Source organism: Mustela putorius, unplaced genomic scaffold (assembly GCF_011764305.1).
Source record: "Mustela putorius furo isolate JIRA1106 unplaced genomic scaffold, ASM1176430v1.1 tig00000905_pilon_pilon_pilon, whole genome shotgun sequence".
Classification (NCBI taxonomy): domain Eukaryota; kingdom Metazoa; phylum Chordata; class Mammalia; order Carnivora; family Mustelidae; genus Mustela; species Mustela putorius.
Window position 1 is genome coordinate 5178273 of NW_025421511.1, and position 24250 is coordinate 5202522.

Consider the following 24250-nt stretch of genomic DNA (forward strand, 5'->3'; position numbering starts at 1 on the left):
CAGTAGGGGGTGTGGGCGGCAGGAAGCCGATGGGTCGGTGACCCAGGGATGGACAGAAGAGCCTGGGCCTTCAGTGTCCATGGCGGGTGGACAGGAGGCTGATGCAGGTGTTGGCGGGGCTGGGAGTCACAGGGAGGGGCCAGCAGCCCAGGGAGGCGGCAACTCTATAGTGCCAGCTGGATCTTTCTCTGATGAGGAGAAAACACTGCACATGGTGGCCATGGTTGTTGTTTTAAGACTTTAATTGGAAAGGTCGTAAAATTTCAAAGACGCTGGAGTCTGGTTTTTTTCTCTTTCAGGGATCCATTTATGAATCCAGGACATGAGATTTGGGGTAAGAAAGTCCCACATGGGAAGCCCCATGTGGCACCAATCACCTGCTCATCAGGCACGCAGTTTGCCATTTCCATGATTTTATTCATCAGTGTGTCCGACAACTAGCCGTGATTCGTTCATCTGGAAAACATTCATGGGACACCCACCATGTGGGTCAAGAAGCGGCAGCTGAGCCCCAACACACAGATAGACAGGGATTCATTTCTCAACTAAAGAAGTTTCCAGTTTAGAAGAACTGCAGGCATGCAAATTAAAAAGTATACAATACAGGATAAGATCGTTTTGATTTTTTTTTTTTTTTTTCAAAATCTCATCCCCAATTCTTTCTACAGAAAACTATGTCTTGTTGGGTCCATGGAAACCATAACAGAGAAAGTCATTGATTTAAGAATGTAAGATGTGTGTCTACATATCAAACTTTTCCTACATTCCATTTCAGACAAGATGTTGACGGAGAAGGATATTTGCTCAAAAACTAAGAGCAACTTGGAAGAGAAAGTACATGCCTTCACCAGTCCAAGCAATGGATTCCAGCCCTGAACAGATGCACAAGGAGGCCCGCATGCAGGACCAAGCAAACCCACCCCCCGCACTCCGCCTCGGACCTGGGCATCAATCCCAATATTAGACCATGTTCAACTAGGAAGGCTCAAAGTCTCCAAGACAGTAACCCTAATACATGGGAGTTCTGAACCCTAGAGTCTTAATGTATTAGCTAGGGTCCCTCTCCTTCACACTGGAATTCATCACAGAGCTCCTGCGAGGGCTCGGTGCCAGGGTCACGGCCACGACGGTGGAGAGCCTGCCCCGGGAGCACCTTCACAGGAGTCCCCACCCTGTCCTCAGGCTAACTGGGCACAGACCAGGCGAGCTCGAGCACTTCCTTTCTCATTCTGTTTGCTTCTCAAGAGAAAAGTCCCAGGGGAGTGGGACACAGAGCAGAGCGACAAGGCGTCCTGCGGCTGGTGTGTCGGCACCTGTTGGGCAAACCGCTGGAACTCTTGAGAGCACATAGAGCTGTCCTGAAAAGTTTACCGTATTTACAGAACAAGCATTTGGATGCGGATTCTTCAAGAATCCAGAGTTTCAGGCATCCGTGTATCAAGTAGCTTACACATCCGAGTTTATCGAACTCTTGAGAACGGAAATTCACAGAGCTGTTCAAATGCCTAAGTCCGCCGATTGCCTACGGCGTGAACATACGTTGGAAACGGAATATGACTAGTAGAAGTGGCACCTGATTTCACTTCAGTTTTTCAGAATGTAGCACCTTTGTGGGTGTCTGCTCATTTTAGGAGGGTCTCAGCAACCCCACAAGATTCATTGTAAACTCAGTGACATCACTCCTTCATTCCACATGCAGAGCCAAAAAATGAGTAAATATTCTGAAAAGCTAACAGGAAAAAAAGACAAAAGCAAGTAACATTCCCGAAAAAAGAAAGGTAAACAGAACTTCCTGTAAAAGCATGTCCCTTGCCACCCCTAACCCTAAAGGTCAATACCTCTACTTTATGCAGTTCTCTGGAATGTTTGTGGGATTAAATGTATTTCCATTCTTATGCACGTATTTTATATTTTGTCATAATATTGAATATTCCACTTACTTTGCAAAAATGATCATACAGTTAGTTTAAGAAATATACTTAGATAAAATACCATTCACAACTATTCTACATCTGAGTCAGGACCTGAGAAGGTCTCCATAAAACTCTAGTGAAAAACAGTGATTTGCTTTGCATTTGTTGCCACCTTTTTTTTTTCTTTTTTGCCATCTTTCTGAAAGCAACTGCAGGTGTTGCTACCTTTTGATGGTAGGAGGTGAATGTGAGGTTTGAAAGTGAAATCAGCATTTCCATAAGGGACCCTTTGGGAACAGATCTATGTCTGAATAGGTACTAAACACTTTTTTTCCATGCTTCATGGCCCATGATGTCTTCAGGGCTTTGAAAGTCTTGAGGGAGAAGTTCTGTAAAGCCCATTGATTGTCAAGTAAACATATTTAAAATTGACTCAAAGTTAGAAAATGCCTTAACTTTTTCCTGATCCCCCTCTTATTTTATAATTTCAGAAGGGGTTGAAAAGTTATAAATATTGAAAAGAATCTTGGTGTTTGAAATATAAATTTTTGTATTAAAATGTTTTCATGCCTTAGGGGAGAGTTAAAACCCTGAAAAATAAAACTTTTTCTTCTTTTTTTTTAATTTCCAAAGTCATTCTGGAAGCAGGAAGAGCTCCGTCCCAACCTTGAAACACTTCAGAATTATGCAATATTTAAGAGTGTTGCTGGTCTTATCCTTAAGCCTTCCAAATTTCTGAGTCATTTGTGTGTGTGTGTGTGTGCGTGTGTCTGTCTGTCTGTCTATGTGTCTTTGTGTGTGTCTGTGTGTGTGTGTCTCGGTGTGTGTGTTTGTGTGTCTGTGAGCCTTGCAGCTGTTGACAGTCATCAAGGTTAAACCACAATATAGCATTTTTTCCTCAGCTACTTGTGGTCCTTCAATTATCAAATCTGAGTAGCCCCAGGCTGAATACAATAATAAAAGGTTAAATAGAAGCATTGTTATTATCATTTTTTACCCTAGATGGATTTAAGGACGGATTCAGCTAAACAGTACAGAGCGACTCTGTCTGCCATTGAGCTCTGGAAAGGGGCGGCTCTCTCAGCGGCTGATCTCTGCAAGAAGGTTCTGGTGTAAGGGTCTGATAACCCAAGGAACAGGGTCATCATGTCTTACCTGCACAGCTGGGGCGAGCACACCTCACCAGCAGGAAAATAAGAGCAGAAGACAGAGGAACAAGCAGGAATTGAAAATGTAGACATCTATGGGGAAAAAAGAGTCCCTCCAGTGTATTTAAACATGGCCATCATTTTTGTTTTTCTTTTTCAACATTTCCTTAGCAATTTGGGGCTCTGCTGGTTCCACACAAAGTTTAGGATTATTTTTCCAGCTCTTTGAAAAATGTTGGTGGAATTTTGATCAGGTTGGCATTGAAAGTATAGATTTCACTAGGCAATATAGACATTCTAACAATGTTTATTCTTCTGATCCAAGAGCAAGGAATGGTCTTCCACCTTTTTGTGTCTTCTTCGATTTCTTTCATGAGTGTTCTGTAGTTCCTCAAGTACAGATCCTTTACCTCTTTGGTTAGGTTTATTCCCAGGTATCTTATGGTTCTTGTTGCTATAAGAAATGGAATTGATTCTCTAATTTCCCTTTCTGTATTTTCATTGTTAGTGTATAAGAAAGCCACTGATTTCTGTATATTGACTGTATCCCACCACGGTGCTGAATTGCTGTATGAGTTCTAGTAGTTTGGGGGTGGAATCTTTTGGGTTTTCCATATGAAGTATCATGTAGTCTGTGAAGAGAGAGAGTTTGACTTCTTCATTACCAATTTGAATACCTTTTATTTCTCTTTGTTGTCTGCATTCTCTTAAACCTACACAAAGATAAACTCAAAATGGATTAAAGACCTCCATGTGAGACAGGAATCCATTAGAATCCTAGAGGAGAACATAGGCAGTAACCTCTTGGATATCAGCCACAGCAGCTTCTTTCAAGATGTGTCTCCAAAGGCAAAGGAAACAAAAATGAAAATGAACTTTCACGACTTCATGAAGATCAAAAGCTTCTTCACAGCAAAGGAAATAGTCAACAAAACAAAGAGGCAACGCACGGAATGGGAGAAGATATTCACAAATGACAGTACAGACAAAGAGCTGATATCCAGGATCTATAAAGAACTTCTCAAACTCAACACACACAAAATAGATAATCATGTCCAAAAAATGGGCAGAAGACATGAACAGACACTTCTCCAAAGAAGACATACAAATGGCTATCAGACACATGAAAAAATGTTCATCATCACTAGCCGTCAGGGAGATTCAAATCAAAACCACATTGAGATATCACCTTACACCAGTTAGAATGGCCAAAATTAGCAAGACAAGAAATAACATGTGTTGGAGAGGATGCGGAGAAAGGGGAACCCTCTGACACTGTTGGTGGGAATGCAAGTTGGTGCAGCCACTTTGGAAAACAGTGTGAAGATTCCTTAAGAAATTAAAAATAGAGCTGCCCTATGACCCTGCCATTGCACTCCTGGATATTTACCCCAAAGATACAGATGTAGTGAAAAGAAGGGCCATCTGCACCCCAATATTCATAGCAGCAATGGCCATGGTCACCAAACTGTGGAAAGAACCAAGATGCCCTTCAACGGACGAATGGATAAGGAAGATGTGGTCCATATACACTATGGAGTATGATGCCTCCATCAGAAAGGATGAATCCCCAACTTTTGTAGCAACATGGACGGGACTGGAAGAGATTCTGCTGACTGAAATAAGTGAAGCAGAGAGAGTCAATTATCATATGGTTTCACTTACTTGTGGAGCAGAAGGAATAGCACAAAGGACTTGGGGAGCTGGAGAGAAGTGGGTCAGGGGAAATTGGAGGGGGAGACAAACCATGAGAAACTGTGGACTCTGATAAACAAACAGGGTTTTGGAGGGGATAGATGTGGAGGGAATGGGTGAGCTTGGTGGTGGGTATTAAGGAGGGCATGTATTGTATGGGAGCAGTGGGTGTGGTGCATAAACAATGAATTTTGAAACACTGAAAATCAAAATAAAATATTTTTTTAAAGAAAGAAGAGGGTGCCTGGGTAGCTCAGTGGGTTAAAGCCTCTGCCTTTGGCTCAGGTCGTGATCTCAGGGTCTTGGGTTGGATCCCCACATTGGGTTCTCCACTCAGTAGGGAGCCTGCTTCCTCCTCTCTCTCTGCCTGCCTCTCTGTCTACTTGTGATCTCTGTCTGTCAAATAAATAAATAGAATCTTTAAAAAAAAATAAAATTTTTTTAAAAAATAAAAAAGAAAGAAGAAAATGAAGGCTCCCATTCTGGGGTTGGAGTGGGAAATAAAGCAGGAAGCCAGGAGTAGGTGCCCAGAAATATTGTTGGAGCAGTTACAACTCAACTTTTTAAAATTTTTCTAGGTAATCTCTACATCCAAGATGAAGCTTGACCGCATGACCCTGAGACCAACTGAGCCAGCCTGGTGCCCCTTGTTGAAGCAATTCTGTTACTGAAGGGTTATAACTCCAAAGGAGAAGAATCATTGTCTGTTTTTATAGCTAAGGAATGCAAGGTGTGGGTGCCTCGGGCAGAGTTCTGGTGGCTGTCCAGGGCCTCACTCCCAGGCCTCTCTGACCCACAGCCCAGGGTTCTGCATATACCACACCCCCCCTCCATTGTGGGCTCAGACCCCCTGCTCTGCTCAGGCTGCAAATTAATGACCAAGAACTAAGAGTTTTCAACACTGTGACAGGTGGATTTTCCAACTGTCCCAGTGTTACAGGGTTTTTCACAAGCAGGGACAGACACCGTGATGAGCCGCTCAGCCTGGAATAGCATGGAATAGTCTGGAATAGTCTGGAGCAGCCTTTCGTTTGTCCTAAAGAGACCAACAGACTTGAGGGTACTGTTTCAGTAAATGGCAAACGCCATTCCAAATGTCCACCGGTGGCCTGAGTACACAGGGAAACGAGACAGAGATTATCTCTTCTAAAGCCCGTGTGATCTGGGCAAGATAAATGCTTAGAACCTGAAAAGATATGGCTGAAATTACATGTTTTTGAAAAATAGATGCTCGAGTTGAAGGTATGGGCATACAGATATAAAAGAACTACAGATGATGCATTTATAGGTACAGATATGGACGACACAGAGAGAGGGAAGACATGGACAGATGTGTATGATCTTCCCAAGACAACCTGACGGAGCTCCAGGCCAGGCTGCCGTGAACCCCACCTGTGGAGCACTCTCTTGGAGCACTGTCCCGTTTGAGTTCACACCTGCTGGGTGTCCTCTTCCATGAGGCAAACACTCAGTGAGAATTCCGGCAAGGTGTCCTGGTCAGCAGTCTCTCTGGGTGTCGCAGACTGTGCCCAGGGAGAAATGTCAAAGTTTCTGAGGACTCTCTTTTCTCCTTTTCTGATTCTCTTGCTTCTAATGCTCATAAGCCCTCCATGTCTCCAGGCCTGAAGATCCAGGTCAGCCTGGAACGGCCTCCTTCAAATATGCTGGTCCCGACTCCAGCTGTGTGCACGGGGCGCCTCGCCTGCACCAGCGGCGTCTTGGGCACCCAGGCTCACTGCAACCATCCCCCTCATCCGGCGTCACCCTCTCTCTTCCCGTGACTTTCCCCATGGGCACAGTCACCCCCCAGGACGTGGGGACGGCACCTGCCAGACTGTCCGGCTGAGAATACCATGTCCGGCTCAGAGGGAGCCTTGGGGGCTGCTGCAGCTGCTTCTACCTGGGGAAGCAAGTCTTTCCAGTGGGAGCCTTTATCTTTAGATCTCTTCTAATTTCACAGCCACTCCGACTCGTTTCCTCTGAAACGAAATCACTCCATATTCCTTTTATTTTGATAATTCGTTTTTAAAATTTCTTAGTACCCTTTTTTCTCAAGTGAACTCAGATTTATATTCCCAGAACAGACTTAATCCATTTTCACTTAAAATATGCATCACCGTCATGGGTCTCAAAAGACATTTTGCAATATTCCCATATTAGAATATATATGAGATATTCATTAGATCTGGTCCACATTAACAAGCAAGGAAAAGTTCAGAGATTTGAAATCCGCATTGGTATTTTCCCCTGAATTATGAATAACTTTATCTAAAAAGTATCTTATTCCATGACTTTGAACATAATTTAGGTCAGGAAGTAGGAAAGAGAGCTAATGTGTATTGACTGCCTCTTGAACCCACGCATAATCGAATTTAATCCTCTCCACGGCTCTCTTGGCCCCTTAAGAACCATTAACCTCACTTTGTAGGTTTTACAGATGAAGAAATGGGCTCTGAAATGGGACCCAGCTTGCCTGGGCTTTTCTGAAGTTAATAACTAGCGACCCAATGGTCTTTCCATTTTACCACATTCCGTATCTCCTCGTACTTGTGAAATGTAAAAATTCGCTCCAGGAAAGACACGGTGAGAAGGCAAATGTCCGTCCTGGCTCCTTTTACCAGCATTTTAAGGGTATTTCCTGTACACATTGGTGCAGCGACTCAGTCGTGGACGCTCTTGGAGATTTGTCAGAGAAATGTGTGCGCCGTAGAGAAAGCTCCAAGCTGGAGGAGCTGTGTTGGTCTCAATGACGGCAAGTCCGGGCTAGTCCCGTGAAGTGCGAGTTACGTGTGATGACGCAGGAGACATCCTTTAACACGACTGGTTTATATGTGGCTTCAAAACACCAGCAGTCCCAGAGGAGGAAGACCACATGAGGTGCAGAACATCGGGGAATACCTAACTGAGCCGTAGGAACGCGCTTTGAATCGGGGGTGCATTAATGGAGGCTGTTCCGCTGCATCCCAAAAGCCCGAGATGTTCAGTGTCCATTGGAGCAACTGAAATCTGCAGAAACAGCCCCTTGTGCAGAGGAAAACAGAAGGAAATGAAGTGAGAACTCTCTGTCTCATCCTCCCGGAGGTCCCTGTTCGGAGTCTGTGATCAGCTCACTTGCGTGTACAAGAACGCTCCAAACGTAACCACGTGTAACTTGTTGGTCAGAAAATATCTACTTTGTTGTCTCTGAGCCAGCACCTACAAGCCCCCTCTGCTCCCGACAGACATGAGAACACTGTCTTCTTACCTATTTTACTGGTGACTTGCATCACCTTACACACTTGTCTTCAACTAGTCTTTACCTGCAGACGCTTCACCGTGTCAGATAAGACAGTGCATGGCTCACGGGTCCTTCCCTGCACCCGCGCCTCCAGTAAGGAAAATAACAATCTATTTCCATCTGCCCTGCCCTGTTCACACTTCTGTGTTTGAAAACATACGTTCTTTTCCGTAAGCCAGATCCGACTTTCTTTTTTTTTTTTTTGGATTTGCAATTATATTTATATTTATACTTATTTTATGTTTATATTTATACATTTTATTTTATTTTGTTTTTTAATTTTTTCAATTTATTTATTTTCAGCATAACAGTATTCATTATTTTTGCACCACACCCAGTGCTCCATGCAATCCGTGCCCTCTCTAATACCCACCACCTGGTTCCCCCAACCTCCAACCCCCCCGCCCCTTCAAAACCCTCAGATTGTTTTTCAGAGTCCACAGTGTCTCATGGTTCTCCTCCCCTTCCAATTTCCCCCAACTCCCTTCTCCTCTCCATCTCCCCATGTCCTCCATGCTATTTGTTATGCTCCACAAATAAGTGAAACCATATGATAACTGACTCTCTGTGCTTCACTTATTTCACTCAGCATCATCTCTTCCAGTCCCCTCCATGTTGCTACAAAAGTTGGGGATTCATCCTTTCTGATGGCCAAACTATGGAAAGAGCCAAGATGCCCTTCAATGGACGAATGGATAAGGAAGATGTGGTCCATACACACTATGGAGTATGATGCCTCGGTCAGAAGGGATCCGACTTTCTAACTGCCGACTCCTGGGCTCCTCTCCCGGTGACAGCAAGGGCAGCTCGTGTCCACCCTGTCTCTCTCTCCTGCAGCTGGACTGGAGTTCCAACTCACAGGGGAGGTGTGTGCTCTTGCCCAGACTCTGCCAGGGCATAGCACATGGTCTAATTTCCAGCTGGTGACAGCAAGATGCTCCCATCCTAAGGACACACTCCTTCTGAGACCGGGAAGTCCCCGGGTTAGCCGTCTGTGCACTGGAAACCCAGGAAAGTGGGTGGCGTGGTTACATCCCAGTCTGAAGGCCTGAGAACTAGGGTCTGATGGGGTAGGCCCCTGACCGAGGGTGGGGGAGGGTGGGGCGAGATGAACCAGCTCAGCAGCGAGGCGGGAAGAGGGGCTGAGCTCCTCTATCCCTCATGTTCTGTTCTATTCAGGCCATCAACAGATTGGATGGCATCTGCCCTTGCTGGGGAGGTCAGTCTACTGTACTGAATCCACCAGTTCAGAGGCTGACCTCATCCGGAAACACCCTCAGACATGCCCGAATTAATGGCTAATCCAGGCACCCAGTGGCCAGTCACATGGCACAACCTGTAAACCTGTTCTGTCCCCCAGAGGCCAGACTAGGAGCACATCCTGCCCTGAGCACAGGGACCAGCACTTCTGCACATATATCTGTGTGCATAGGGTTTCCTTTGGGGTCAGCAAAAGTAATATTAATTAGATTCCCTCATTTTAATTTAGTTTAAATACACATTTAATATCCTTTCCAAAGAAAAAAATAAGTGGCCATGATTCAAAAATTTCAACGATGATGAACATTTTTTTTTCATGTGTCTGATAGTTATTTGTACGTCTTCATTGGAGAAGTGTCTGTTCATATCTTCTGCCCATTTTTTGATATGATTGTCTGTTTTGTGTGAGTTTGAGGAGTTCTTTTTAGATCCTGGATATCAACCTTTTGTCTGTACTGTCATTTGCAAATATCTTCTCCCATCCTGTGGGTGGCCTCTTTGTTTTCTTGACTGTTTCCTTTGCTGTGCAGAAGCTTTTGATCTTGATGAAGTCCCAAAAGTTCATCTTCGCTTTTGTTTCCTTTGCCCTTGGAGCACCAGGTGGTGGGTATTGGAGAGGGCACGGATTGCATGGAGCACTGGGTATGGTGCAAAAATAATGAATAATGTTATGCTGAAAATAAAAAATAAATTTTAAAAATATGCCCATTAAAAAAATTTTTTTTTTCAACGAAAGTTTCAACAAAACACAAGGGGAAAACATTCATAGCCACTATGCTAAGTTCTAACGATTTCCCAGAAACCCTGACTGAACCAGGAACTGGAGAGGTCTTCATTTTGCAAAATGTTCTGAGAAGCAGTGACAGGCAAATGCACCAGACAGAGACGGGGCGGCTCGGGCCCCTGTATGAAGTGCAACCTCTTAGTTCTCAGCAGTGGTTTAATCTTACTGCAAGGGAATTTACCTAGAAGTCATGTAGCGAAATAACTTCAACACAGGACACAGAGGCCCTGAGGCAGTTTCTCTGTGTAATGATGTCAAAATGTCACCGTAAGTGTGGGGCAGGCGAGAAGGTGCAGGCGGGAGCTGCTGGTACCATAAACCCCTTTGAGGAAGTCTGATAGATGCAGTGAGGCGGAGAAACAGACCTTTGTAACGGAGCTAACCGATCTTTTAATACCTGCACAATCTTTTCTGAGCTGGTGAGTTGTAGAGGTCAGAGGTCGGAAGACCGGAGAAGGACGGTCTGCATCTGCTTGCTGAGAAATTAGTTTCACAATAAATAACAAGATTCAATGTCATTTTTTTCCTGGTGGGGGTCGGGGGAGGTGCTGGGGGCAGGGAGAGTCTCAAGCCAACTCCCCACTGGTGCAGAGCCCCACATGGAGCTCCACCTCCAAAACCTGAGCACATGACCTGGGCCAGAACCCAGAGTCAGATGCTCAAATGACCACACCACCCTGGTGCCCCTCGCAATCTTATTTCAAGGTTAAAAAAGAGTTTATTAATAATTTAATAAAATTAAAATTTGACTTGTAGTCACTTCCAAGCTACCGGAATCCAAGCCATTAGGGACATTTGAAAACATAACTTATTTGTGCTCTGGAAGAGTCTGGGCCGGCTACCTCTGTCCCTTATCCAACAAGTGCTGTCAAGGACGAAGGAGTAAAGATGAGCTTTGTACCTTCCACCTGCATCTCAACCCAAGCCAAGTCACCGAAGCTTTGATTACCTGCGGAGCAGGAAGGAAGGAAGTTAACAAGAATTAGCACATCAGTCTCCGCATTTACAAGAACTCTCAGAGTCTTATGGTACCAATCATATCATAATCATCGTTACGCTAGATTTACTAGCTGTTACAGAATACAGCATGCCTGCTTATATTTTAAGTTTCTAAACCGAGGCACGCATGCCTAAGTTACACACACACAGAGAAGCACGTATGTTCAAGTATATGATTTAATTTTGCCTTTTAACTGATACAACATCATGGCCCACAATTCTGATACGCCGGTGCGACTGTCCTTCTGCAGAACGTTAGTGTAAATAAATGTCACGCTATTCAAGTTGGTGAATTTGCCTCTAAGCAGGATGTTTAACCAAATGATCTCTAAGACTTTGGCTCTTGCAATCGCCTGCCTCCCTTCCCTCCTCCTGTCTCTGTACTACTGTTCTTCTGTTTGTTTGTTTTTTATTCTTTCCTGCATTTTGTTAGAGCTGCTGTTGTTTCTGGCTTTGTTTTACAGAGTGTAAACTCAGCTACGGAAGGAGAGGAAGTGACATCAGAACACCCGTTAGAACGAACCTGCTGTATTTGTATCAGATGCTTACTACTTTCTTACAAGGAATCTAATACCAACAACTCTTTTTTTCTGACTACGAGAGAAATCATCCGCGCCAGAAGTCAGGCGTGGACCAGAGCCATCGAGCCGGCTGGGGCGTCACGCTCAGTCTCACGCGGATGCGACACGCATGTGAGCTCTTCACCACCACCGAGGTCCACCACCGCGGTCCCCCATCGATGAAGGAGAGGCCCCGGCGCCACACCTGCCTTTACCGTCCACCCCTCGTCACACACTCACGCATACCAAGGGGCCGGGGCCTAGACACAGCTGTGGGGTCCGAGGTGGCGAACACCCGTCCTTGTCTGGAGGAAAGCCTGGAGCACCGGAAGGAATGCATCTAAGTGACCCCTGCGGGGATGGACAGAGCAAAGAGCACGGAGGGGACAGTGAATTCTGCCAGAGGGAAGGGAAATCAGGAAGGTCTCATAGACAGGGTGGGTTTGCATTGGGAATTAATAAAGGAGCAGCTCTTGGAAGAAAGTGCAGTCGGAGGCTCCAGGCAGGAGCCTGATCAAAGGAAAAGGGAAGCAGTGTTTTCTTCTGTGGCTGCGAAGGGCCGGCGTTGGGACAGGGAGGAGGAGCGAGGCTCCACTGTGGGACATCTCCCGCCAACGAACGGTCCGCAGCATGAGCTCTCCTGGCTTTACACCGGCGACTTAGATGATGGAATAAAATACGCCATGATCTTCCATCATTTCTTACTAAGCGTAGTGTGGGAATTAAAAATCCGTCTGTTTGGCACTAGTTACGGTGAGGTCTGTGCCCTGGGACTATCGCAGGCCCTGGATGTGCTCCGGGACAAGACAGTGCTGCGTCAGCCAGCGGTCCTTCTCGGGGGGAGGATGTGACAGCACATTTAGACATAAGGGGTTATCGGCCAGGAGCTCTGATAACGAGCCTGGTGAGCAGGCCGACCCCCGGTCGTCGGCTGTGGGGTTTCCTCCATCCCCAGGTGGGGCTTCACCAGGTAGGATGCCGGGGTCTGAGAACGGCAGGTCCGCGAGCGCTGCGCGGTGGGCAGGGACCCTGTGGCTACAGGGTTCTCTCGGTCTGTCTCTCCCTGCATTTCTGTGTCTGTGCCTTTCCAAACAGAGAACTCTTAAGACCCCCCAGGGGCAAGGGCAGGGGAGACTGAGGGAAAGAGCCAGTTCCTCATCATCAATCCATGATTCCTTAACAGAGAAGGTCCTGTGGTCACCGAGCTCCTGAGGAGATGCTCCTGTCCTCTGTGCGCAGCACGCGGCCTCCTGGCGGTCAGGAACACCGCTCAGCGTTGCTCAAGCATCTCGCTTCACGGCCCGGGAAGGCAGAGTCTGGGGCAAGACGTCGGCGGCTTGTGATCTCCTTGGGATGTGACTCTAAAAAGCAGAGCGAGGGATGGGGAAAGGAGATGTCAAGATAGCAGGACAGGCAGAAAGGGACAAACGGCCCTTCCCGGCCTCAGGGGGGCACACCGAGAGCCCCGAGAACTCCGCCTACAGACTGGGGGCCGGCCCACCTGCTCCAGACTCCTCGCCACGGTTGCCCCGAGTCTCAGCAGAGCCGCCGCGCCGCAGAGCAGACTTGCTGGGTGCGGAGGAGGCCTTGGGGAGCAAAGGTAGAGAAGCTAAAGGTACAGCTGGGGGGGCTGTTAGCAGGGCCGCCCGTTCCGGAACCTTCCACCAGAGGGCAGGGGCTGAGCTCGGGGCTGGTGGAGCAGGGGGCACCCAGGCGTCCCGGATTCCGGCCCTGTGTTATCTCAGGAGTCTCTAGTGGACAGGGGCGCGGATCCACAGGCATCAGGGATTCTCCAAACCCCGGAGCGGAACCTTTTCTCAGAGCACAACTTGCTTCTGGAGATTCACTTTCAAAGGACTTCTGCAGGGTGAGACATAACTTTCCCTGATAGAACATTAACATGAGCAACAGCTAGACAGCATCAATGATTAAAATCAGAGTCAACACGCGGGAAAAATCCCCCAGTGTGAAGGTGAGATTCCGTCTTTGCAGTCTCCGGTAAATGTCCATCTTCTTCACCCGCTGCAGAGGGGCCGAGCTCACCCTGAGACTTCACTCCAATTCCTTACTTATGCTTCCCTTAATAGTCAACACAACTACAATTTTAAAAATCAGTGATGAGGGTCAGAAACACTTACTGAAATGACGTTCTTTCTAGTCAATAACGCAATCTCCTTAAGTCCTGGTCTCCCCATCTATGAAACAGAGGTAGACATTGTTGTCTTAAATACCCCGAAAGGCTGAGTGATCACCAGAGTAACGTGTGTCCTGGTGCACGAGGTCATGATAGCCTCTCTCCGCGCCAGAGCAAAGTGAGCCGTCTCCCCAGGCTCCTCACAGAATTGCCGTGTTAAGCGGTGGGCATATAAAGTAGACATTTTCAAGGGTTTGAATGGATGTCATTAAGTGTCAGGGAGTGAATGAAGCCCTCGGGACGACGGCTTGGGTTTCCATCTTGCGGTCACGATGTCCATATGTGCACCTGTTACTTCCGTTTGCTGAGTTCTGGTGGGTCTGCCCGTGCCCTTCCCTTGCCCCCACCCCCACGCTCAGCCCTGCAGCTCCTGGGCTAAGCCCCAGACTAGATGACTAGCATGTCGGGTCAAGAACAGTTTAATATTCACCGTTGAACGCTTACACCAACATGAATTGAAAACAAAGGAGAAACTTCATAGATGTTTATTGAAAAGAAATAAACTATCATTTTAAGCCAGGGGTTCAAAACAATCAAGCTGTTTCATGTGTCATGTTAAATCTTTCAGATTATTTGATGCCTCATTAGCGGTTAGCAGTGGAATCATTGGCTATAAATCTAATTAACCCATTCCTAAGAAACCAGGCTATAAAAAATGAGTTCTTTTCCCCCTGCCTTCCAAATTTTATGTGCCCATTAAACAAACCAAATTCTACTTTAATGCCTATTTCTTAACCATAATAATTTAAATATTGTTCTGCCCATAATAAATTAAAATTATCTTACCCTTTCTATTAGGCACAAATTATATTTTAAAACCCATTTCATGAAAATGATAATTTCTTAATACATTACAATTGAGTCTAAATTGCCAAGTTCAATTATTAGAAATAGTTCTTTAATATTTAGCCAAGTTTTGACTATGGCAAATCTTCCAACCTAATCATAAAACATGGGGATACATTATAACCTGACTTCAAGTATGTCACCAGAGTCTAGTTTCAGTAAAATATTAATCTATTTTCTCTATTGTGAATATTTTTAACATTGTGGTTGGAAGGCGTTTCTTTATTAACAATGACATTGGTCATGAATTTTGCATTTTTATGATGTTGCCATTTCCCTGCAGATGATACTGTTAATGTAAATAAACTTAGTAACAGCACCGATATAAGGCAACAGTTTCAAGTAGAAAATCGTAAAATATAATTCCTCATTGTGCTTTTGGGATGAAAGCCTGTCCTAAAATATTTATGTATTAAGAATAAAACCAGTTTTATTTTACCTTAACTGAGTTCATTTTAGCCCTCCTAGGAACCCAACGATGATTTTGCTCCTGATTTAGGGGTGTCTTGGTATGGAAATCATATCCTTATGGTGCCGAATATAGTAAATAGAAAATGTCATCCAGTATGAATACAAATACATTTTTAGAAGTCCTGCAGTCAGTGGGATCCCGTGGCCAAGGACTCACATGCCCATTTCGGCCCAAGGCCACGTCCCCATCATCTCCATCGCTGGCTCCAACCACCATCCCACCACCGCCCCGACAATGAGAGTCCTCAAGCCAGGGCAGGCGTCCGTCCCTGGGGATGGGGGTCGTATCCCTTACAAGACACAGCATGCTGCATTATTCTGACAGGTTAAGGCTCTTTTTCTTGACATTGCCACAGTAATTACAGCTTTATTTTCAAACTTCCACCGAGTGACATTTTTAAAAATTGCTTCGGAAAGCACCATGAAACCCCTTTGCTGTTTATTACCTGACAACTAGAATCGATTTGTCTCCCGACTCATAGCGCAGCACTATTCCTGGGATGGATGCAATTATCAGACGGATATGTACAAAACAGAAATCCTGTTGCAGCGGCATGGCTTTTTCCTTTCAAAATTAACTCTGATAGCTTGATCCTGAGTGAGAAATTCAAGACCTGTTTTGAAATAATGAAGATATAAAAGAGATGACTCCTGTGGCTGCTTATCCCTTGGCATAAAGAAATAATGGACAATTAGCAGACCTGCGCTTTTTATCAGACCACTTTACTAATTTCAGTGTGGGTTTGTTTCAGATTTATTTAATTTAATGAGATGCTATAAATGAAACATTTGGAACAGCCTCCGGCACACGATAGGAGCTCAAAAGATGGTATATTTTGCACACACCTTTGTCAATGTATTTTTTTTTTCAAAAAACATTTTATTTATTTTATTTGACAGAGAGAGAACACAGGCAGGGAGTGCGGCAGGCAGAGGGAGAGGGAGAAGCAGGCTCAGGAAGGAGCCCCATGCGGGGCTCGATCCCAGGACTTTGGGATCATGACCCGAACGGAAGGTGGACACTTACCGAACTGGGCCCCCCAGGCATCCCTGTCAATGCGTTCTTATGTGCATTTTATATCGACCTGTCTTTTACGGGAAACACGGGGTTGCCCTTTTATGCAGCATAAAAATAAATGGACTTCTGAAATATGACTCAGTAGTATTCTTTTAAGCAAAATTGATACATTTGGAGTCTTAAATATTATTTCTATACTAAAAGTGTTTTTCTTGGTTACAGTAATTCAGTAATAAAACTCCACACTGAGCATAATGTGCAGCTGGCTACTTCCCTTCAGAATGGACTCACAGGTACACTACACAAGTACGTTACACACGAGGTAATGTGGCACAACTGGGTGTGTCCTGGACAAATCTTCATGTGTGGGCAGAGTGGGGACATTTACTTGGTTACAGGGAGCTTCCAGAGTCCCTCACGCTTCCACTCCCCTTCCCCATCACCGACATTCTTAATGCACCTACCTGTTCATTAAGATGGGTGACCAGAGACACTCTCGCTAAAGGCCTTCGGAGAGTAGGCAAGAACAACAATGCTTACGACAGAACGTGATCTACACAAACAGCAGAAAGCTGAGCGGCGTGTGAAGTCCAACGGTAAGGATCGCAAATTGTCTGAAGCTACGGAGAACCGGTTGGAGAGGAATGAGCAAAAAGCAGCATCCCTTCCTGAGTTCAGGTGATGGTACTGTCCGTGTCCTCTAGGTCCAAAGTCTCTGTAAGGTTAATATCATTTCACCAGTTAACAAGCAAACGTATGACTAAAAGTTTCCACCAAGAGCCCAGGGTCCCCAGGGCATCTGAATCCCAAGAAGCCTACTTAGAGGAATCAGCCCTGTTCATGAATTCCCTGCAGCTCTGGGTCCTAGACCCAAGGCTGTTCACAAGCTTTGTTCGAAGGAGAGCATCTGCCCATCGAAGTTCTCTTAACTCACAGAGAGATCCTTCAAACGGGAAAGGGAATTGGACTTCAGGCGCATAGTCTTCAGAATGTCAGTCTTCGGAAGGAAATTTGCAGTGCAATCCCAAAAGGAGTGTTTGGTGTGAGGCACTGAATTAAAATTGTCTAGTTCCATAACAAAAAGAAGCCTTCCTGTCTAGGAATGTACATTTTTTATCTGGCTAATTGCATTCACTAGATAATTTGAAAATATAATTATGGTGGTGATGTAGCTTGTCGGTGAGCACACGGGGCAACGGGAGAGAAAGGAGCTCTGCACGGCTCGTGTCCAGGGTCACATCTATAAGACACTTAAGGATGATATATTCATGCGTCTGAATTGACAATTTAGGATACTGAAGTCTCATATGTGAACTAATTTGCCTATCACTTGGCTTATTAAACAGCAGTGTGGAAGCTAGAACCCAAGGGTTGAGATTTCCAGTTCAATGATTTTTTCATAAGCCAAGGATCTCTTCTTGAAAGCATTCATTAAAACTAGTTAAATAAACAAAGGAATGAATCAGTTAAGGCTGGGAATGCAAATTACGTTCAAACTCGATTCTCCAAGGAGCACCTTTCCTCTCTGCTCCTCTGCTGCCACAGGTAAGAACTCCTCCTGTCTTCCTTCCTGAAATCTCCCCGATGCTCTCAGACAGACCACCTGGGCATGGAGGGCTGAGCCTCCCTCCCTGCTTGAGAGACGTGGTGTGAACATTTGCACAGAACCTACTGAAACAATACAAAACACCTTCCTGAAAACAACAATTAGGTTAAAAAGAGACGCACCAAAAAAGAGACTAGAGAGAGCGATCAGGACATAATAACCTCTGGTTCGATAACCCGAACTACAGTGTTGGAAACCTTGATGGATGGATGACAAGGGTCTCTCACTGTCAAAAAGTCTCCTTCAATCTCTCTTCTTTTGCATTCCATTTTAAATGAAATCTAAGATAAAACTATTATGGCATAAGATTTCTTTAAATTATGGTAATACCAGATGAATTAAGCTTTGATTTCCATCATAGGACACTTACATTCATATATGCTACTAGCAGCTCCTTGAAAGCCTTTGTCCACAAATACAGACTTCTAAGTCTGGGGTGAAGGAGTCACAGGGTTGAGAGGCACAGCCCGGGGAGTACAGTGAGTGGTGTTGCAATGGTGCGGTGGAGTGACAGACTAGTCACCGCTATGCTGAGCCCAGCACGGCGTGTGCAGTCGCGAAATCACCGGGTTGTACGCCCGAAATTAATGTAACAATGGCTGCCGACGATATCAGATCTTTAAAAATGTAAATAAAGTCTCTTCATGACACAATAAATAAATAAATAACACGCTTTGCACACAAACAACTATGAAATTAGTCAAAATACTGTAAAGATCAGGTCAGGCGTTTGCGACAAGTTGGTCGTTTGTTTGGCTTGAAATCAAGGAAGTTCTCCATGCGAAGTTGATACGCAACTTACTGTGCTTCCGCGAGCATCTTAGAACAGGTGATCTAAGGAACTCTTTCTGGTGCAAACCTGAAAAGACCAGCTTTAGAAATAAAAAGTAAAAAAAAAAAAGAAAAATCCGATCTGTAAGAACGTGTCAGGGGGGCAGAAACAACTAGAGACCCGGAAGGAAGAGACCCCTGGAGCCCAGGTTTGAGCCGCCCTGATGAGAGGCTCCCTGGGGACACTTTGCCGAAGGACGTGTGTTGCAAGGGTCTTAACCGGCACGGGGGACAGGAGGCGAAGCGCCCCGCGGTGGACAGGTTGTTTCGAGACTCCTGATGGAAGTGAGCGGTCCAAGAGGGCGACAGCGTGGGTGGGTATACTGAGGGACTTCACTAGCGTCTGTAACAGGGAGGATCAAAGCATGTCCAGTCCCGCGTGCCCCGGTCTGAGCAGCCGTGAAAGAAAGAGCCGGACCCTGTGCTATCCTGATCCTTCCCCTGCGTACTCAAAAGTCTGGCTCCCTGGGAGCCTGGGTGGCTCAGTCTGTTCGGTGTCTGCCTTCGGTTTGGGTCACGAGCCTGGGGTCCTGGGATCGAGCCCCGCATGGAGCCCTGCATCAGGCTCCCTACTCAGGGCGGAGCCTGCTTCTCCCTCCTCTCCGCACTCATGCTCTCTCACTCTCCCTGTGTCTCTCGCAAATAAATAAGAAAAACTTTTTAAAAAGGTTTAGCTACACGGTTATAGTCATCTTCCTACCAATTTGTTTAAATATTAGGCTTTTGTAGTACAGTTTTAAGTTCACAGCAATTTTGAGTGGCAAGCTTAGAGTTCCCATGGGTCTCCTGCCCCCCCAACGCACACAGCCTCCCCCTCCACCAGCCCCCACGAGACAGGGCATGTGTCACCATTGATGAACCTGTGTGGACACATCCTCGTCGCTCAGAGTTCACAGGGTACACCTGGGTCACTCCTGGCGGCTCCCAGGCTGTGGGTCTGGACAAATGTATGATGACACGGGCCCACCACGACAGGGACACACAGAGTAGTCTCACTGCCCTGAACCCTCTGGGCTCCCCCTGCTGTCCCTCCCTCCCCCACAATCCCCGGCAAGTACTGGTCTTTCACCGTCTCTGTCGTTTTGTCTTTTCTAGAATGCCACAGAGTCGAAATCACACTCTACGTAGATTTTCAGATTGGCTTCTTCCGCTTATTAATATGTATTTAAGAGCCCTCCATGTCTCTTCATGACTTGGTGACTTGCTCGTTTTTAGAGCCGGAGTAACACCCCACGTTCTAGATGCACGACGGTGTCCATATCCGTCCAGGCACTGAACAGCATCCTGGCTGCTTCCAATTCTGGTAATTATCAATAAAGCTGCTACTAACATCCATGCCAGATTTGGGGTGAACCTGTTTCCCGTGGGTCTCCTGCCCCGCCTTTAATTTCAGGGAAATGAATGGAGCACAGTTGTAAAATGCTATGGTGAGAAGCTGTTTAACTTCCTAAGAAACCATCAGAGCGTCTTCTGAAGCGGTCGCACCGTCTTGCATTCCCTCTGGCCACAAGCGAGAACTCCCCTGACCCATGTTCTTCCCGCATCTGTTCCTCGGTGCTCTGAATCCCGGGCATTCTCAGGTGTGTGGTGGCATCTCCTCATTGTTTTGACTTGCTTTCCTTGATGTGATGTGAAGCACCTTTTCACATGCTCATTCGTCATCCGTGTATTTTCTTCGCTGAGGTGCCCATCCGTGCCTTTGTCCCATTTCTCAATTAGCTTGTTTGTCCTCTTGTGGTTGGGGATTAAGAGTCCTTTGTATATCGTGGATGACAGTCTTTCACTACAAAGTCTTTTGCAAATATTTTCGTGCAGTGCATGACTTGCCTTTTTGTCTGGACAGCGTCATTCAGAGATCATAAATTTTTAAGTTTAACAAGCTCCGGCGTACCGATTTTTTTGCAGACGTGGAGCTGATGTATAGTATCCTATCCTGTTAGTCTCAGCTTTACGTCATCGTAATTGCTGTTGTATCTGAAATATCATCACCAAACCCAGGGTCCTCTGGATTTTCTTATACCTTTTAGGAGTCGTAAAGTTTTGTAATTCACATTCAGGTTTATGAACCAGTTTGAATTATTGTTTGTGAAGAGTGGAAAGTCTGTATCGAGATACATTCTCTGCACAGGGATGTCCCGTTGTCCCACAGCATTTGGGAAGGAGACTGTCTGCTCCACTGCATTGCCACGGCTCCCTTATCGAAGAGCCGCCAGTTACGTGTACGCAGGTCTGTTTCTGGGCTCCCTACTCTGTTCCATTGATCTATTTGTCTCTTTCATGAACACCATATTGTTCTTATTAATGTAGCTTTATAGTCAATTCTTTTTCTCTTTAAGATTTTTTTATTTATTTGTCAGAGAGAGAGAGCGAGAGCGAGCGAGCACAAGCAGGAGGAGTAGCAGAAGGAGAGGAGGAAGCAGGATCCCTGCTATGCAGGGAGCCTGACGTGGGACTCGAACCCCGGATGCTGGGATCATGACCTGAGCCAAAGGATGACCACTAAAATACCAAACTGAATGATCTGTGGCTGGTGGCGACCATGGACACCTGACATAATTAAACGCAAACTCTCTCTAGGGGAATTCCCACACAGAATTCCCAAGGAATCCAGGCATTCCGATGTCCACATGGGCACAAATTCACATAGACGACCACTAATACACACATACCAGAAACTTCCACAATGAGGAAACAAGCCATGTTGTCCCATAGGCAACATGGCAATACCTACGGCACCCAGCAGGTGCAACGTAATGACTCCTGAGTATCAACTACAAAATGCAAAAAGATCGAGTTTCAGTTACTTAAATAAATGAAAGAGGGAGCTTAGGGGTGATGGAGACGTTATCCAAACTGACAAAGCGGTTTTGAGAGGAAATAAAATAGAACTTCAGGGGAGAGAATATTGTACCAGGAAGAAGCTCAAGAAATGGGAAAAGCCACAGATCTGACGCAGCCCAAGAGAAGGTCAGTCAGCAGCCATGCAGCCGAGACGTCACCGGGAAACCCCAGGACTGTCCTGTAAAGACAGACGTGGTGTTGTGTCGGAAAGAGACCGACTGGGATCTCTGTTTTCCTTCATTGTTTTTACAGCCAAACGAATAATAACCACCTGTGAATTAAAAACTTGCCGAAGACGACCACCTAGGTAGGAACTAAACTTCATTTAGATTCAAAATACCAAAAGTCCTCAAGGAACTCAATCTGAAAAATGCTGAAAGTGAAAAAAAAAAAAGATTATTTCTCACTGATCAATTATTAGGCGAAAAATTACAAAATAATGAGAAATGCAATTACTTTCTTCCATGGATGCCTCTGGAAAGATTTTTTTTTTTTTTTGCTCTTCTAATAATGTATCATTTACTAAAAATTAATGACATTTATTTTTAATAGGTTTTAACCATGATCTTACAGGCATCATTTTACAATGTTCACTTCTGTTATAAATTGCATACATTGACCGTAAGCGTTGGAGGTTTTCGTGGTAAAATGCATACTTCCCTGAATTTCATTTGGACTTTTTTATACCCATATAAAACTGCTATCTTTGTCCTTAAAGAATTGTTTGAAATAAGTTTTCTGTTACTTGACTTAGGCTTATTGTAATTGATTCAATGATCTTGGTCAGGTTTATTTCTTGGAAATATTTCAAAAGTTAAAAAGTTACATCAAGTGACGCCAAACTATACATTTATTAATAGTATGGTCTGTAGTCAGACTTAGATGTCCTTGGTTACATCCATCGTGGAATAATAGGGCCGGAGAAGAGAGCTCTGCTTGAATAGTTACTAGCCAGATCCCACACATAGTGTGGACCACGATTTTGCTGAATATGGGCTAAAGGGATATATGAAATGCTGTATCTTTACGTTTTAAATTCCACAGTGGTTGTGCTTTTTTTCCATTCCTGAATCGGTTAAAAAAAAAGTTATTACACAACAGCCCGGAAAATGAGTTAGGCACAATTACAAGAATCCACGGGCTGACTTTCAATAATAATAAAACCTGCCACCGGGTGGAAGATAATGTGCACATTATCCATCAGCTTTCCTGGAAAAAATTAAAAAAAAAAAAAAACACCAGATAAATCTGGAGGGGTGAGAGGCAGTATATCCCATGCATACGTCAGATTTATGACAACGTGTAAAATCAACAGATGATTTTAAATATGCCCTTTACCTCCTGATCTGAATAATTCATGTATTCAAAGGTTTGTGCCACCATCCCTGGATCTGAGGATTCATATTTCATACCATTTACTCCAGCCTCCTGGGATCTGAGTCACAGTCCCATTTTAAACACATCCCCTAGGATCATCTTGCAATCCATTGCCCATGAATTATCTGAAACTACAAAAATGAGACAAGGTTACTTACATTCGTGTTATAAGTAGATAGTGTCCACTGGGAAGTAATTGAAAACCTTCACCTTCTCACGGTCTCCTCTATGCTTACCATGCAACAGACATGTGCCATTAGGACAATGGGTCTGTAGATAAATTTGTCAGGAATGTTTGCCCATACCCTGTCAACCCCATAACAAGAAAGGGAATAAGAGGGTGAAAGAAAATGGAAAGGAAACTATGTGCCCATTTTCTAATTCCCTTAGCTTTCAGCTGATAATCCTATGAAAGTTACCTGATGCCAACCTGAGCTTGCCCCGCATCTGAACATCTTACTTCGTGATGACCAAAGCATAAACTACCAGTGGAGGCTAATTTCAGCGTCATCAGGCAGCTTCGAGGGCCAACAATCCAGTGATGCCTTGGTTCTCCCAAGCAAGAGTGGCTCTAGTGAACCCCGAGGTCTGGTAATCATCGGCTCAGCTGCCATGTGAAGCTGACACCGGTGAAACCTGGCGCTGAGCTCTCTGCACACAGCGAATGTGGTCGCCACAAATACTATATGGATACTAGAAGCCGAAGTTGCATATATGCTAATACATCTGTAGCTTACGTTTGCCTCTCAGAAACATTCCTTTGTTAACCACTGACGCATCTGTCCGTCTCTGCTCCCCGTCACTAGGCTACCAGCACCCCGCTCCCTGTGGTCATAGACAGTCACTTCTAACCGACTCCAGAAACTGTTCCCCTCCCCCAGACACATAGTCTGTAGAGCCATTAAACAAGACACTTCTACTGAATTACAAAATGTTTTGTTTCTACTTTTTTTTTACATTTCACCGCATTAAAATTTTATGTTCTTCTTTATGATTCGACACCAAGCATTTCCCAAAGCCTAATAAATGATTGTATCTTGTTATTGATGTACAATTCACTAGGGAATATTTTATGAGAATTTAAAAAAGTCAATTCTTATGCCTTTTGTCTATTTTACAACTACCTAAACTTCGTATGGATTAATTTAAAAACCATGAAGTAAAGCCAAGGTGAAGGCTGTAACTCCTTGATTTAAATGTTCCTCTTTGGTTCTTTTAAGCTTTGTAAGGTTTAATTCAGTTCGGTAGATATATAATGAAGTCCTTTGCAAAGCCCAACTCTGGACGGTAGATACAGAGATAAAACAGATGATTCTTGGCTCTAGAAGAAAAGTCAGGCCTTCCAATTCTCGTAATTGGAAGCTAGTTAATTTAAACCATTCTCCCTGCTGAGGAAAGCTAGAAGACGTGAGGCTTAAAGCATCAGAGCT